The sequence below is a fragment of the Silurus meridionalis genome, chromosome 20, assembly GCF_014805685.1.
Source record: "Silurus meridionalis isolate SWU-2019-XX chromosome 20, ASM1480568v1, whole genome shotgun sequence".
NCBI lineage: Eukaryota > Metazoa > Chordata > Actinopteri > Siluriformes > Siluridae > Silurus > Silurus meridionalis.
The window spans coordinates 18,335,706-18,351,314 of NC_060903.1; the positions used below are offsets into that span (position 1 = coordinate 18,335,706).

Sequence of the window (15,609 nt, forward strand, 5' to 3'; positions counted from 1 at the left end):
TCTCGGCTAATCCCAGCACTTCCCTAAAGTCTGCTCGGATCTACACGGATCACTTTTTATCAAGGAAAAAATTCCAATACAAGTAGAAAAGCTGAGTTTTTTTTTCCAGTCCAAAGCATTCACAAGGACTGAAACAGCAGCTCTGGGATTTCAGTTCGACTCGCCATCCTGACATATTCAGCTGGCTGCTTATCATCGCAAAGTTTCGGAGTAAAAGCATCTGCTAATTAAATAAACACTTTAAAGTGTGTGTAATGTGGTTTTACTCAGGAATCCGTCCAAGTTCCATCGAAATACCGCAAAACATGGCACAAGATGGAGACATATCGATCAGAGAATACTGAACTGGGGATGTGGAAGCTCAGTGCTTAAGGTTCTGGGTTACTGAACAGAAGGTTGGAGTTTTAAGCCCCAGTATCATCAAGCTGCCACCCTTGGGGCCCCTAAGCAAGGCTCTTAACCCTATGTGCCCCAGGGGTGCTGTATCATGTCTGACCTTGTGCTCTGACCCTAAATTCCCAACATTGGTGAGATACAGTGTTCAAATAAAGAATTTCAGTGTGCTGTAAAGAACGTGTGACAAGTAAAAAGCACATTTACTTCTTTTTTCTTTTATTGTATAATTGTTGGATATTTTTTTTAAAATCATATCTTATCATGCCTTAGCAAATACACCTGTTAAATACAGAAACATTGTCTTGTAAATCGTATCGTAAAATAGCAGATTTATTTGTTTTGTTAATTTGGTTCAGGAGCCAGTTAGAAGGAAATTTAATATTTCAATGCTTTTACATTCACATTTTGTTTGCATTTTCACACAAACATATTTGTGATCTCCTTTGGTTTCATGTCTTTCTCAGCACTGCAGTGCGTTCGCTGAATGGGTCGAGGAAGAAGATGGATTTGGAGAAAAACTAGAGAAGAAAATGTTCAAACGAGACACAGAATGAATAAAAACGGCAGCAGGAGTCAAGTCCAAAAGCTTCATTACTATTAAAGACACTGATGTTTAATAAAACTCATGTAAATAAATCGAATTTTATGCCACTTCTTTATCTCAGTGTGTGAGTGTGTGGGCAAAATTTTAGCTGTAACGAGTCGTCTATAAAATGCGTCATGAAAATGAAGTGTTTCTTTGATCCAATTCAGTCAGTTTTAATTCTCAAACATCAATAACAGCTGGAACTCCTCAAGGCTGGGAACTGACCATGGTACTGTACAAGGTGTTAATTCAAGGCTTGGTGTGAGGCTTTACACCTTTATAATGTTCTCCGCTTTACCTCGAGCCGTTACATATTGAACTTTCGCCTTATCAAAATCTTTTTTTACCCCTATAGTGAAATTAGAAGAAATTGAATTTGCATGGTGTAAAGCATTTGGTTAATCTCAGTACTTCAGTAGACTCCCGGAGCAGTAAACAATCCACATGTGACATTACAATGATGAACAATGAACACCACTGTGCTTCGAATATCTTAAATTCCACAGCAGTGACACACACGCGGGGGTTTCAAACTTTTAAAAGGCAATGAATAGCAAATCATGCGACATTAACATTGTAGGGGGAAAATATTTTTTTCTTTGGCAGAAGCAGTTACTGGGACAGGAAGGCCTGAATCAAACCACCACTATGGGTATAAATAACCTACACAACAATCTGAACTGCCTGATGATCCTCCTGTAATAATTTATTACATCTACAATATTACTATTATTTGTAATATTGCTTCATCCTTTGGATTTGGAGGTACATTAGATGTTTTGTGTCACAGAGACACACTGAGAAGAACCTGAATGTTTTAAATAAATACAACTTTATTAAAAATAAAACTGTGTTTATGTGCTACTTAGACAGGTGATTTCATCACTATCATCTAAAGAACCTCTAAAGATGCCACTGGACATTATGAGTGCTTTCACATCATCATTAATCTTGTAATTAACGAGCACAGAGCTCCGGCTCGACAGTGTGTAATGTCTTGACCGATCACACACTCCTTATTTCCTATAAAACAGATGAACAGAACGCTAGTTTCTAAATCCCCTGACGCATGGAACAACTGACCTTGAAACCTTCCTAATAAATTTCCATTTAATGACCAAATCATACAAAGATCTAGCGTCAACCACCCCCAGAACCTTTTTTGATCAAGCATTAGCAGTGTATCAAAGGTACACTAGTGTAACGACAGCTACGTTTACACTAATCCGGTTACATTTTAAAACAACGTTTCCGTCTTAAACCGCCCCGCGTCCTCAGTTACCCACTTTTACACAAAGTCCACACTGCGATGCGAAAACAGTGTTTTCAACTTTATCCTGTTTGGAGAGCGTTTTTCAATAAGCTACATTTTAGTTGACAGAAAGAACACCATCTTGGTGTGGACGGAAGGCCAAAATTAAGAGAAAAATATGTATTTTTAAACTAAGTTTGGACATGGCCTAAGAACGACTCTGAGATATCACATAGTTCTTCTGTCCATCCCAGCGATGACAACAAGCTGATTTTAACACCACATGAACCAGTGAGAACTGCTCCATGATTTTCCTACGCCATGCTAAGTTCACAACTAATTCTGGAGAGTAGAAATGTGTTGAAGGTCTTGAGATTTCTTGTAGAGCTTTAATACAGGCTCACTAGCATTTGCAATGTTTTTCTTTACAAATTTCTGAATAAAAAATATTATTCAGTTTACTGAGAAAAGCGGTTGAGAGTAATACCACCTGACCTTCGTGTCAATGGCCCTGTTAACCCCGTGGCTGATTTTAAATAATGGAAACGTTTCTAGCAACCATATCTACAACATTTGCAAGAAAACTTTAGCTCTAAAATATCCGACACCTCCAACGGTATGACTTTTTTAATGTTTTCTCTTTAAAATCGTTTTAATAACGTTTGGGACAAATAACGGACAAAAAAAAATCCCTACAAAAGGCCCATCATCAACCTTTACTGGAGAACTTCACTCAAGGTCAACCGTTTCCAGTTTCCTGTAAATAACCAAACGTTTAAACTCAACAAGGCTCTTGTTTCCACTTCAGTGCTAATTAGCATAAACAGCATTTTCAATCCTGATAGCATTCGGCTTGAAACACAGCGTAGAAAAGTCTCAATCTCAATCTAGTAAAACATTGAGGCTTTAATGTACACAGGTCTTTTGCTAATCCACTTGCTAGCATTAACTTGCTAGCGGGGTGTGTTTCTGTGAAGCTAATTTCCAGCTCTAGAATGCATTCATAACACAATAGAACTAGGAATTCAATCCAAAATACTTCCACACAGTTCCATTTTGTTTGTATTAGAAGAGGCTGACTGATTTACTGCAAATTCTTGTACGTTATTTTTTTATGAATATGAATCTGATCTGGAAACAGAAGCCGCTAGCTAGCATTGAATTCCACAACCAGGAAAAAAGTTCCTCTAAAACGCAAGCTGTTGATTTGACAGTTTCTGATTATTAAGTGATTATCACATCATTACGTCTTCGTGTTCTTGTCGGAACAACATTTCTAGTCAGGAGAATAGTGTATTAGAACTAAAGTCTCTCCCTGAAGCACTTAGCGTCTTTTTATCTTTGTTTTGTGAACACAAAAGGCCCCGAGATCAACCGGATACAACTGCAGAAATAATAAAACCTTCTTAAGCCCGTCTAACTTTAATTATGAAGAAAACTAAATTATAAATGTGAACCATCATTCATTTGTTAAAGAAATACAAAAGGAACACAATGTGAGTTTAGTGCTAAATTCTACAGTTAATTTGTATTAAATCTAGCTATGAAAATATGTGATGGAAAATATTAGTTATATTTATGTATATTGTTACTGGTTATGAAAATATATTAGCTTGTAGTAATAATAATAATAATAAAAATTTCTATATAGACTAGCAGGTCCTGACGCTAAAACTGGCCCGTTTATAGAAATGTTTTAATCATTTCTTCAACTGATTTTAATTCCATGAATATTTAGAACCATTTAGTTGAGTTTCAGCCGTAAAACGAACTTCCTTTACATCTTTATGTATCTACGCTCGCACAACTCAGACGAGGCTCATTACATGTCTTTAAAAGCTCAAATCCATTACACGACCTTCTTCAGCACATTATTCATTATTCGTTAATGAATAAATAAACCCAAACCACAAAACAGTTTACAGAAACCTGTCACGTTATTTATTGTTTTAGTCAAAGGAGCACATGTGCGATTATTTTTTAATACAAACAACTTGAATGAAAGACATCCGTAAATGTCTGAAGAAGTCTTTATAAGCTGCCTAAGAGCAGACTTTCTCCCACAAGGCAGGCAGTTCATCGGCCTGGTGTCAAATGACCTGCTTTCTTGGATGAACCTTGAACAGACGGAGGGAATAAAGAGAGTGAGTGAGAGAGAGAGAATAGGAGGGAGAGAAAGAGAGAAAATGAGAGAAATTGATAGAGTTTATTCTCTCCTGCTGCTGGAATCCCACCTCAGGCGAACACTTTGCCTCGTTTCGTACTGCTGTTCAGCCAAAGCTGATTTGCAAACAAAAGGAGCCACTGATCATCCTCCACGTTTCTAGGCAGCCACAGGCATTGGAGAAAGAGTAAGAGAGATAGAGAGAGAGATATATAGAGAGAGAGAGAGAGAGAGAGAAAGAATGCCTTCTTCCTCTCATGTCTCTCAACAACGTAAGACCTCCAGCTAGGCTTGTTCACGTTTTCACCGTGTGCCCTGCAGTATCTTCTAATGGTCATGTGCTTATTTCTTCATCTTTATCTCTCTCTCTCTCTCTCTCTCTCTCTCTCTCTCTGACTATCCATTCATTTTATTTTTAGTTCTCAAACACACATGGAGCCCACTACACTGAAACCCTTCCCCTGGCATTTGCCCCGCTAAACACTCTACGCTGCTAACACTGCTAGCATGTTTGTAATGTTATCATCTATAAAAAAAGAATAACGTGTGTGTCTGAAGTATAGAACGTAGCTTTTAATATAAATATATGTACAAGGTGGTATCAAAAGGTTTCAAGACTCGTTTTGTAACACACCAGCAGATGGCAGCACAAGGCTGCACGCACAGTCACAGGTAGCACCAACCTTTATAAGTCAGTGTGCCAAAAGGAATAATCCTGTGTACATCACCACATCTGCTATTCTGACCACGTGCGCACTGAGTTGACTGAGTGCTCTTTACACGTGATCTCACTTCCGCACCCGCCCTAATTATTAGATTGGGCTCTTGCGTACTTCGCCCTCTTCCTAAAGATGAAGATCCAGCTCAAAGGTGGCCGTTTTGACACCATTGTGCTGATCCGGCGCGAATCACAGAAGCTGCTTGACTCGTTTAGAAAAAAAGACTTCCAGGACACATTCCAGAAGAACGCTGGAAGCGCTGTGTTGCTGCGCTAGGGGACAATTTTGAAGGTAATAATGTAGAAAGATAGATAAATAAAGTACTTTCTTGTAAACAGAGCAAAACATGAAACTTTTTGATACCACCTCCTATGTTCTGGATACGCTTCAGTGATTCCGACCTAATATATAAGTAAGAAAGTAGAAAAGTTTTCCGTTTCAGAGTGCTCTACTACTATGTGTGTTTTATGAAAAGCTCGATTTGTTTCATGATACCATAAATCCATATTCATACCGTGAACATTTCAACACCCCACGCCGAACGTTATAACTGTCCAGAGATGAACAGACAGGAACACAGGCAGCCTGTTTAATACCCCAAAGAACAGCTTCTGACTCTCGAGTTTAATTACTCAAAGAAAATAAAATCCGGCGTCTCTGTACAAGAGCAAATAAAGCTCTAGGGATGTCGTGTTGGGAGAAAAATCTGCAGAATGTTAATATGTGGATGAACTTCGCCGCTTTTATGTCAATAAAGATCGGGGCGAATTAGCATTGATGCTGGAATTAATAAAATAGTACACAGATTCGTTATCCTCCTGGGGGACAGATAGAAGCACCTGAGGAACGAAGGTCAAACATAAGAAAAAACAACAACAATGCCCTTATTACCTTGAGGTCATGAAGAAGGAATAAATATTTAAATGAGACTGAATTGGTAGGCAGTGTGACGAGTAATGATGCTAATTCATGATGCTGACTCATAATATTGGGACAAATTTGCGAAATAAACTATAAAAATTCAAACAAAGTCTGAACAGCCCTAATATATATATATATATATATATATATATATATATATATATATATATATATATATATATATATATCCCAGAATGCAATTCTTAAATCATATTAATATTAAATTGTCTAAGTCAAAGACTTCCTCGGGTGCTAGCATCGATCCCTGAGGTACACCACCTTAATGAAATCTGTCTTATTAGCAAGTATTCATGAGATGGTAATCCATTGGATTTCTTCATATTACACTCATGCTAAACCTGCCTTTTAAAAAAAAACTAAATGGCCAACACCTATTATTGTGGCAAACGTATTTCTCAGCAAATGTTTTCTTAAAATACATTCAAAGCTACATGATTAATTAAGCCTCTAATTAGTCACAATACAGCACACAAAACACCCGGGATCAAGCTAGCATGAACATACCTGTACGAGGCTAGTACGTGTCAATAGGTTTGTACTGAATGTGCTAATGGAGTTAAACGTGTGAAAGGATTGAATTGAAACGTTAGCGCTAAAATGTGTTACTCCAGGAAAAATAAATAAATAAATAAAATAAAACACAGGTCGCCCCATGTTATGGCATTGATTTTAAAGGACGGAACCCACAGCACGAGTCAGACAAATCAATCCGGCTTTATGGTAGCGCTTTCATTACCGACAGTGTCCACAAAAATAATGAGACCTTGCCTTTAAAAAAGAAAATCATTACAGAAGCACACCTGCTGGATAGCGAAGCCCACATACGGCGCGCCGAGCAGAAAGGTGCCGGATGTGCGCTCCATAACAGGCTTGTTTCCAGGCAACGGTGCTGATCAACAGTGATTTCTTGCGTGCTTATGGAGAGGCAGTGTTCCAATTCCAGCACACACAAACACACACAAACAGCTGGTCATGTATATATATCATTTATATATTTATTTATCACTTTACCTTTTCTTGAGATATAATAACCGCCAGCTCCATGATGGAATGTTCCGTGTGAACGAGCTTCATAACCACGCGAGATGGTGATAAATGATCTTTAATCCCGTCACACGCCATAACAAGATGCACGTTATAGTTTTGCACAGAAAGTAATTCCATACGCATCACTCTGTGTCTAATACATAAAAAAATTATAAATCCACCATTTTACTCGTCTGGAGCCACAGCGATTTCCAACAATCACACAAATCCAAATCAATTCATCCTCTGGTTGCATCGATACTTCCATATAAATCCTAAATTAATAAAGAGGCATAAAACGAAATGCTGCTGAGGGAACGAGAGTTTATAGCTGCTATAACAAATAAAAACAGGACCCAACAGTATTTTTTTATGAACCAAAGTTGTATCTTTTTATCTGTTTATAGTTACAATGAATTTTGTGAAACATCCACAAAACAAGTCAGGTAGTGTTTTCATTTGTTATAGCAGCTATAAATGCTCACCAGCCTTTCTTTTTACACCTCTTTTTTCTCTGCCTGTCCCACCTCCTGTCCCTCCATCTGTCTTTCTGTCCGTCTGTGATTCTAATTACTGTGATTTGAAAGAAAAAAAAAAAAGCCACATGATTTGGATAAAATAATGATTGTAACCAGTTGATGGATTTGGATTTGATTCAAACAGGATCAAGGTCACAGCAAGGTCAAACATCTGGGCTGGTTTTCTCTTCCTGTTTGAAGTATACTTTGAAAGTACAAGGCGTGTTCAAGTCAAACCGGGATTCTTAATGTTACAGATATAAAAACGGATGTAAGCATGGCGATACTACACACAGTATAGTGTCCTATTACTGATAGAAAGCGCACATGTCATGGGCCGGTCCAAAGACCATTAATCAAGATGGCAAACGACAGTGTTAGTGCGTGCATGGAACAGCGTGAACGTGTGAACGAAGACGTAAAACCTGCGCATATCTACAGAAGACTTTGAGCACAGTACGGTGAGGAGACGCTCAGCCAAAGTAAGACATGTGAATAGTGTAAATGTTTCGAAGATGAATCCCAGCCCACAGCTGTGAACATTCAGTGCTTGATCCTGGATAATCGACGAGATCTTCAGAGCTCCACATTTTAGCACTGATGACGAAGTAAAGCAGGATGTCCTTGACCTTCTGGCCAATCACAATCTAGACAAGATGCTACATTTTCACTGAAAACGCAGTCCAGGTTATGTTTGTACTGTCAGTTATTATTATTAATGATTAATAAAAAACACAAAAAAACTCCAAGATGAAGACAATAAAGGTCGGACAATCCCGGCCCAAGACTTATTATAAACGAATTAACAAACGTGTCATGCACACGTGAGATAATTAACGTGATGATGTTCAGGACAATGCTGTTTGCATCACGGTGATATTTCACAGGCATTGTGCAAACGGTGAGAATGAAACACTTTCAAGCTTTGCACCGTCTTCACACTGCTTCATTTGCAGTCTTGAAGGAGGCGTGAACCAAACAGCTGGCGAGATCTGATACGAGACAACAGCGCTGACGTTAGCGTTTCAACACTGGGTGCAAAACTTCAGTCAGCAGGATCCTCAGGAGATGTTGTGCAGTTAACGGTATACAGAGCTGCAGATTCCATCCAAAACACTGACCTACATATGACCTGCTGGTGGATCAGAGAGGGTTTGGAGAATCAGAGAGGCTCTTAGGGGGGGTCCAGGAGAGGATCAGATGCCTCTCAGGTGGAGGTGCTCACTGTTGATAAGCTGGACGATTATCTCGGTGTGAATTTCACTCCAGTGTCGTTTTGCAAATTCCAACTTGTTTGTAATCATCCTGTCTTTATTTTAATAGCGATTCTTGCACTCGACATCTGATCCTAATGCGAGTCATGCTCATTTTTGCATATTCACACACACACACACACACACACACACACACACACACACACACACACACATTCACAACAGTGCTGTAGAGGCAAAAAGTTATACTGAAGAAACAGGAAAAAAGTTTCAGGCATTTGACCTTGCTGTGACCTTGTCCTGTTTGAATCGAATCCAAAATTTTATCAGTTTACCTGCTTCAACATTTTAAAATATTGCACTTAAGAGAATTTACACATTACATGGCCAAAAGTATTGGGACACCCCCAATTCTCCAGGGAGATGTTTCTCCTCCCCAAACTGTTAGCACAAAGTTAAAGCTCACAACTGTACAGGACAACTGAGGACACAGCATTAAATTTTCCTTTCACTTGAATTAGGAGACCCAAACCTGTTCCACCGTGACAATGTCCTGTGCACAAAGCCAGCATAATGAAGATCTCCTGCTATAGAGCTCCATCCCTATTAAACACCTTTGGGATGAATGTGAACCTGACTTTACAAAGAAGAGTGGAGGTAAGAAAAGAAGACTAAATATGGAATGGGATGTTAAAAAAAACTAATCATATTGTCACGTGGCCACAAACTTTCATCCGTATAGTGAAGCTTCTATAATATGATAATGCGGTTTAATTTATGCACAGTGTCACAACCGCCAGCTTTATATGTACATCTAAAATTCCTTAAAGATTTTTTTGTCATTTGTCATGGACATGCTGAAGTGCATTTTGGTGGATCAATTGTCCTGCAGCAACTGTTTTCAATGAACTCGATAAGCTACACCTTCTATAAGAACACAGAGAGATGTTCTCCCAGGTTAGGTAGATAGCTCAGGAAGATCTTTTGGTCCATTCATCTGCCTTTTTCATCAAAACATTCAAATTATTCTAAAACCAAGAACGTCGTTAACGCTAAGCCTCTTTAATCAGATGTGAGATTTGTCCATAAAGTACATATAGTGTTCTCCGTATCTGCCCATCATATGAATTTCAACTGGAGAGCAAGCCAAAGTTATGAGTTAATTACTGGATCTGAAAACTTTAAATGAAAAAAAGTCTAAAATTTGGCCTCCATGAACCCTGTTTTTAGGATCCCAGTTTTGATGTCTCACAAACTAGACTTTAATCCTTCTCTAGAGACTGCAATAAATTTCTTCGATAATCCTATCCAAGATCTGCCTTCTTCTACTGGACATGTGAACGTCAACAACCGAGTGCAGAACTTCCTCTGCTTTCAACAACAAGTTGCAAGATCAAAATCTTCCACTATAGAAGCTAGCACTATATCCCCCTAAATCCCATACAGATGCGGCGTATTTTGTTGGAATCATGTTTGTTTTCTCACTGGATGAAATCATAACCTTGAAGATTCCAAAGCCAGAGGAGTAGGCGGAGCCTCGGAGACAGGAACTAGCGAGTGATTTTGTTTATTCTCTCGAAAGCCGTCGTCAAAACCTGCGTGATCCGGCCATAAATGCGTAAAATAAGAACTAGTTGACGGTAACAGTCCGTCTCGTTCTTCATCTCCGTGTACAGTCAGTCCTGACACACAGAGCACTTGTGTGATTCACGGCTCGCTCTGTGACGCAATGGCCCTGCTATACCGAGAGCAGCGTCTCTCTTTTTTTTCTGTGAATCATCCTCCCACCTTGTGGAGCATAAATACCACCTGTTCAGAGTGCAAAAACTCGCCAAGACACAGACAGAACACAGAACAGAAACCTTCATTAGCATGAACACCCCCTCACCTCTTCCTCTTCCTCCTCCTCCTCCAGCTGCAGCTGCAATAAATATTAACGCTATTATTAGTGAAGTGGAGGAAGGTGCGGAAAGATGCTCAGGACTGAAAGAATCCAAAGTGGTCTGGGAATTGAACAATGTGCTTTTCATAGAATTTGGCAGCAGGGATGTGGGTATGGAATAAATCATGACAGGGTCATAAGTAGGGGTTTCACGGTTCAAAACGTACCTCTGCTACGGTTTGGTTACATTTCGGTAGATTTGGGGGAAGAAATGAAAAAAAAATTACTTGTCGTTTTTTATTAACGATTTTTTAAATCAATTTGTAATAAAATGCCTGCTTGGTTTAAATAAAAAGTAGAATAGAAATAGAATAGAATAAAATAGAAGTCCAATTAATGCATTAAACTTTTATTATTATATTAATTAAATTGAGTAATTGATTAAATAGGCACAAATTGAATTGATTTAAAAAAATTAATGAATTCGATTGAATCCATAATCACATAAGAATCCAAATGACAGAAAGTGAGAGATTTTATGCAAAATCAACATGCGCAGTAGAAATAGTGTTTTCGTTACACTGCGCTCAAAGTGCGAGGCGGAGACTAAACAAACTTGCGGTACGCCACTTAATATGAGGAAAACGTACATTGTTACTATGTTTCACACGTAAAAAACAAAAATTGCATTCAGTACACGTGTACCGTACTGAAAGTCCTGTACTGAAATGGGTCGATACGAACAAGTGGACTTTACATCCTAATCATAAGTAATTCCATTAGGTCCTGTTTTCACTTGCGCTATAGCAGCTATCCAAGCTGATCTCCACAAAGACATTTATACACACAATATAAAGCATCTGCCATGAAAGAAATTAACAAACAATTTGTGTTGAGAAACGATGGCGTTGTTAAAGTATTACATTATTAGCATCCAGAAGTAATTAATGATGCAGTTATTATTTATGATAATGTACTTTGGGAAAGCAGTCTATCGAATGTCTCTCATTTGGGGGAAATGTGATCTTCACAAAAAGAAACAGTTTCTGGAGCATCTGAAAAACATGCTAGAACGAGAATGTTTTTTTTCTACAACATCGCAGGACATGATAAGAACGTTTGGTCTTCCAGACGTTCCCATGAGCACGCTTTGGCGGAAATCGATCCTGGTTGTCTGTGCGAGTTCAGTTCTGTTCATTAGTCCATTATGGAGCATTTAATGCACTTTGATGAGGTCATAACACTCCATAAAGGGAAGCCTCCGTGTGTCATGTGATCATAATTTACTCTGAAAGTGTGTCGGCTCGGCTGAATCACACGAACGGAGCTGATCAAATTGGAAGTCATACAGCATTATGGCAATCAGGTTGACGCATTATGCTGTCACACACACACACACACACACACACACACACACACACACACACACACACACAAGCTAGATTCATCATCCGCCATCTATCCACCCTCCTATAATAGACCGTCCATATTTGCATGACTAAATAGTTTCAACAAATAATTTTTTCACTTTTCATAAAAAGTTGCAAGGACGTCACGGTCGCAGGACGACACTCACCCCGAAGCACATTATTTTAATCTGATTATTGTCTAAATTGAGCTTTACGCTGCTAATGAGATTATTTTATCCTCGTTCCAAATAAAGCAGCTCTCCGGCAACTCTATAGCAGCACCGATCCGAACTCTGAAATGAAAACATCAGGGTACGTTATAGATCACTGTATAGGTGTTAAATGATCTGTCTGTTGCGCTGTACAATGTATTGGCACCCCTCTTACCCTCTACCCATGGAATCAGTGAAGAAGAATAGATGTTCCCTGTAGTGATGCACAAATGAGTCTTCTTTAAAGAGTTCCTTGAATAAAAGTGAAAACTATTAAAGTGCTACACATTTTAAATGCCTGTAAAAGCCAGTTTTGCTCTGCAGGGTTAAAACAAAGCTTTGGAGCAGAGAAAACTTTTTGTTTAAAGGGTAAGAGACCAAACTCTGATCGATCGAGGGATTGTATCGACGCTGATGGTGTACGAGTCCAAAGCGTCAGGATGTTTCTGCATCCCAGCGTCTGCTTCTTATTATAATGACTCGTCTTTAAATCTGACGATTTTCACATTCTCACACTGCTATTATTATTATAGAAAAAAAATAAAAGAATTCAGTCTCTTCGTCTCGCTTTTTTCTCCGTCTCTCCGTGTCTCGCTTTTTTCTCTGTCTTTCTCTTTGTCTCGCTTTTTTCTCCGTCTGTCCGTGTCTCGCTTTTTTTTCTGTCTTTCTCTGTGTCTCGCTTTTTTCTCCGTCTCTCTCTGTCTCGCTTTTTTCTCAGTCTCTCTCTGTGTCTCGCTTTTTTCTCCGTCTCTCTCTGTTTGTCTGTCTATATTACTCTCTCAGTTTCTGTAGTCTACTTAATTTCCCAATGTAAACAATGTCAAAAAACTCAAAAAAAGTTATGATTTTGTAATAAAACACCAAAATAACAGAACATACAGCATCAAGAAGAATAAATCCAGTTTTTTTATGATGCTCTGATGACCATAATTATACATTCTCTCTCTCTCTCTCTCCCTCTCTCTCTCCTGTCACCTTTCCTCATATCACGCACCAGCACTCAGCCATAAGACGACTTCCTGACTGACTGAAGCCTGGAAGATTAAACCACGTTTCCACTGCAGCTGCTGTTAAACGCATCGATACCCATCGCATCATCAGACGCTTCCTTCCGTCTGATTACAGAAAAACTGAGATCAGAATAAAGCACCATTCTGTTCCTAATAATGAAACATATGATTTTTACGTTTTACAATTCTACATCATCCCACGGCAGCGTTTCCTCCTTGTGGAGGTGATGATGGTCTTAAACAGACGTCATGATGAGGTTCCATGGAGAGAAGGACAGACAAGCACTAAATGTTGTGATTTCAATCGTGATCTCTGGTCTCATTTGGAGTTTCACATGTTCTCCATTTCTATGTGAGCTTTCTCTAGGTTCTTAGGTTTCCTCCCACCTCCCAAAAGCAAACCAGTGGGTGGATTATCTACTCTAACTTCCTCTAGGTGTGAATAGGTGTGTGAATAGGTTAGCCTCGTACAGGTGTCTCATCCCTGGTGTATTCCTGTCTCAATCCCAGTGTTCCCAGAATAAACTCCAGATCCACCCTGATCCTGACCAGGATAATGAACGGAAAACCGATGGAAGCTTCTTTGGTAGAGGTTGTGGGGAAAGGAACCAGTAAGGAACTGGAGAGGGCAACATGATCATCTTAGAGATGCACGACAGTAGACGAAATAATTGGGGATGAAAGCTATTTTATATGATATGAGGTTGGTGGTGTTTAACCTCAGAACACTGAGGACTTCAAGAGGACTGACGACAGAAAGAGGATGGTTTGAGGATCAGATGAATAATGAAATACATAAATAGCTATTAAAAACAGATATGATAATGATAAACGGTATATAATAAATCACAGCACTAACACCAATTCGGATTGAAGAAACCGAGATGCCATTATTTAAGAGGCTGAACGCGTGTGTGTGTGTGTGTGTGTGTGTGTGTGCGCGTGTGTGTGTTGCAATTTGGTCAGATTTGAATTTTATTACAAAATATTGTATAATCTTTAAGGATTCGATCAGAACGCGGCCCCATTTTTTATATAAATTAAAACAAAGCCGTTTGGAGGAATGGACTGTTCGGGTGTTGAAGCGGATCTCGGCGCATTTTCTGCGCTCTGAGCATCGCACTGTTGCGCAAAAGCCTCGGCTCACTTCCCAAAGAGAACCCGATCCCGAAATGCGCAATTAGGAACCACTGACATACCCAGATCCATGGCTCAACACGTCATGCCATTCCTTTACATCACATCCTTCCCATTCCCATTCCCAATTCCATTCCCATTCCCAATCCCAAGCCTGGGAATCATCATCATTATCCACCCCAAACACTCTTACCATGCACCGAGAACACACTGCGGACTCCCCGCAATCCTGTAGACGCGTAAACACACGGGAAAACGCACGACGCGCTTCAGGGGCGCCCGCGCACGCACACGCACACACACACACACACACACACACACACACACACACACACACGAGACTCTCATATACCTCAATTAATGCATTAAAACAGATAGGTTTCTTCTTACCTGGCTTTCTTCTTTATTATTCACCATTCATGATCCGGCAGTGCTGATGGATAGAGGATCTCAGAGAGAGAGAGAGAGAGAGAGAGAGAGAGAGAGAGAGAGATAGGAGCGCACTGGATGAAGGAGAGCTGATTGAGACGCAGGGAGCAGAGCGGCTTTCTACACACCTACACACACACACACACACACACACACACACACACACACACACACACACACACACACACACACACACAAGCGCTCTAATTCGGGTGCGTCTCAAATAGTCTTCTAGTGAACTTCATCTTAATTCTAATGGAAATAAAGACGCATTTCTATTGGCTGAAATCGGTCACATGGTCCTGCGTCGCTCACGTGACCGCTACTAAGCGTTAGAGGTTCCCAAAGATTAATTTGTAAAATGAATTCGCAATCTATTCTTTTGTTTTCTCTATTTTATTATACAATCATAGCTTGAAGTGCAACACCGGACTCATCGTGTACACAAAGTGCTGAGATGTACAGACTTTTCACGTCAGGGTAGAGAACGTCGTCGCCATAGTTACGCACACGTCACTGTAAACAGACTCCTCGCTGCTTTACTTTTTTCTATTTAAATGAAAACTAAATGATTGTGTCTGCATCGTTGGCAATCCTCCGGACGCCGTTTTTACGCTGATATATTCCATCACCTTCACAATCTCCTGCTCCACAGATTCAGTGTCCACGGATCTCCACTGTCACTAATCACTAATCACTGTGAAACATTGGCG

General features: G+C 39.6%; 1 protein-coding gene across 2 annotated transcripts in view; it reads right to left on the reverse strand.

Moving 5' to 3' along the window:
• Nucleotides 1–14,997, reverse strand: part of dlgap1a (discs, large (Drosophila) homolog-associated protein 1a) — a 62,063-nt gene extending 47,066 nt beyond the window's left edge. Inside the window, exon 1 of one of the 2 annotated variants that reach the window (XM_046876735.1) lies at nucleotides 14,858–14,997. The gene's annotated coding sequence lies outside the window, so the exon portion shown is untranslated. The remainder of the gene's footprint in view (nucleotides 1–14,857) is intronic. The other variant, XM_046876736.1, reaches the window with a different exon arrangement.
• Between the last annotated feature and the right edge of the window lie 612 nt (nucleotides 14,998–15,609).